We start from the raw sequence: 2,671 nt of genomic DNA on the forward strand, positions 1-2,671 counted from the left end.
CCCGGCCGATCTCAGCCGGGGCACCCATGATAGCAGCAGACAATACAGAAGAACAGATAACCGTCATCTTATTGCCAATTTACACTGGCAGCAGATGGTACAGAACAACTGATAACCATCTCTGCTATCATGCAAAAGCAAATGAATGCTGCTGTGTAGCACTGGAGTATCGCCTCTGTCCGCCGCATCCAGTACACATACAGTGACTGTAAAAAAAATAAAAAGCTGAACGGGCTCCATGGTTGCCATGCTATGGTGTCTGCCAGGGCAATCCAGGGAAAAAGGGCGCGAAATGATTGTCTGCCATTGCTTTCCTGGAGGAAGGAATGACTGACAACATTTACCCATAACCACCGCGACAATGATTTTTGGCCCAGCCGCCACTGGGCTCTCAACCCAGAATTCTAAGGGGCAGGTGAGACTGCGGGAACTATGGGATAGCTACGGAATAGCTACCCACAGTGCAACTCTCCGGAAATCGATGCTAACCTCGGACCATGGATGCACACCGCCAAATTAATGTGCTTAGTGTGGCCACGTGCAGTCGACTTTATACAATCTGTTTTATAAAACCGGTTTATGTAAAATCAGAATAATCCCGTAGTGTAGACGTACTCCCAGAGTGCTCCACTGTGACCGTTCTGGACAGCGCTCTCAACTCAGATGCACTGGCCAGGTAGACAGGAAAAGGCCTGAAAACTTTTGAATCTCATTTCCTGTTTGGCCAGCTTGGCAAGGTGCAGGTGAGTGCAGATCTCATCAGCAGAGGTGACCATGGTGGAGTCCCAGGATCACAAAAGAGCTCCAGCACGGGAGACACAGGATCGGCTTGCCATATGGGGAGATGAATCCGTGCTAGCTGAACTCTGTTCCAGTAAACGAAGTGCCAACACATTAGAAAGTCTCAAAGGACATGAAGGACAGAGGCCAAAACAGATACACAAAAGCAATGCTGCATGAAAATTAAAGTAGCTAAGGCAAGCCTATCAAAAAACTAGAGAGGCAAATAGCCATTCTGGATCAGAGCCCCAAACGTGCCGCTTCTATGCTGAGCTACATGCCATGCTAGGGGGTGTAGCCACCAGTACCCTAACCGTGTGCTTTGACTCTGTCAATGGAGAATCACGCAACATGGAAGCAGGTTTTGGGGACAAGGAAGTTGATGATGAAGAGATTGAAGATAGCTCACAGCAAGGAAGCGGAGAAACCAGTTTCCCCAACAGACAAGATATGTTTTTCACGTTGGACCTGGAGCCAACAACCCCTGAACCCAGTCAAGATGTTCTCCCAGACCCTGAAGGCAGAGAAGGGACCTCTGGTGAGCGTACCTTTGTAAATATTACACATGGTTTAAAAGCAAGTGTGTTTAATGATTAATTTGCCCTGGCATTCATGACCAGTACAGCTACTGGAAAAGCCTCTTAACATGTATGGGGATGGAGCGGAAATTCTCCAGGAACATCTCCATAAAACTCTCCCAGATGTACTTCTAACGCCTTTGCAAAAGGTTGCTGGGGAGGACGGCCTTATTCCATCCGCCACGGTAGGACACTTTACCACACAGTCTGGAATCGTTGCATAACAAAGCATGGCAGCGTATGGTGTTTGCTGTCATTCAAACACCCATTCTTTATCTTGCTGTGTTATCCTCAGGAGAGTGATATTCATGGTCACCTGGTTGAAATAGGGTGATTTTACAGAGGTGTCCATTCCTGCTCAGCTGTGGCTGAACAGAAATGTTCCCCATGGTTAGCCATGCGGTTGAGGGGAGAAGTGAAGCATGAGTGATCTCACACCAAACTGGCATGCCCTCAATATAAGAGGCAAAATTCAACCTTGCAACGAAAGCACATGTGCTGTGTAATGTGAACAGCAAGGTTTAACATGAAAGCGTACCCACTGTTCTCTAAAATGTGGCCTTTTAACTACCACTATCCCTTCTCCTCCATAAGCTGCAAGTGTTTCTCCTTCGCAGAGGCTAGCAAAGATTAGACGGAGAAAAAAAAAGCCACTCGGGATGAAATGTTCTGAGCTCCTGCTGTCCTCCCACACTGACAGAGCACAGCAGAACACATGGAGGTAGACAATGTCAGAGTGCAGAAAAGCACAATATGAACGCTAGGAGATATGGCAGGCTGAAGAGAGTAAGTGGCGGGCTGAAGATGATAGGTGGTGTCAACTTGCTGACAGAAGGCAAGAGTCGATGCTCAGGCTTCTGGAAGATCAAACTCATATGCTCTAGCATATGGTTCAGCTGCAGGAAAGGTGGCAGGAGCACAGACTTCCACTACAGCCCCTGTGTAACCAACAGCCCTCCTCCCCAAGTTCCATAGCCTTCTCACCCAGACACCCAAGAATGCAGTGGGGGAGCCTCTGGCAACCCAGCCACTCCTCCCCAGAGGATTGCCCAAGCAACAGAAGGCTGGCATTCAATAAGTTTTAAAGTTTAAGTTTTAAAGTGCAGTGTGGCCTTGTCCTTCCCTCTTACCCCACCCCACCCGGTGCTTCTTTTCTCCCCGACCCCTCCCGGGCTATCTTGGCAGTTATCCCCCTATTTGTGTGATTAATTAATAAAGAATGCATGAATGTGAAGTAACAATGACTTTATTGCCACTGAAAGTGGTGATCTAAGGGGGGGGAGGGAGGGTGGCTAGCTTATAGGGAAGTAGAG

The 2,671-nt window shown here is 48.1% G+C and overlaps 1 pseudogene; it reads left to right on the forward strand.

The window, feature by feature from the left end:
* Positions 1-774: 774 nt before the first annotated feature.
* Positions 775-2,333, forward strand: LOC142047038 (uncharacterized; annotated as a pseudogene).
* The last annotated feature ends 338 nt before the right edge of the window (positions 2,334-2,671 follow it).

This window comes from Chelonoidis abingdonii, chromosome 6 (genome assembly GCF_003597395.2).
Source record: "Chelonoidis abingdonii isolate Lonesome George chromosome 6, CheloAbing_2.0, whole genome shotgun sequence".
NCBI lineage: Eukaryota > Metazoa > Chordata > Testudines > Testudinidae > Chelonoidis > Chelonoidis abingdonii.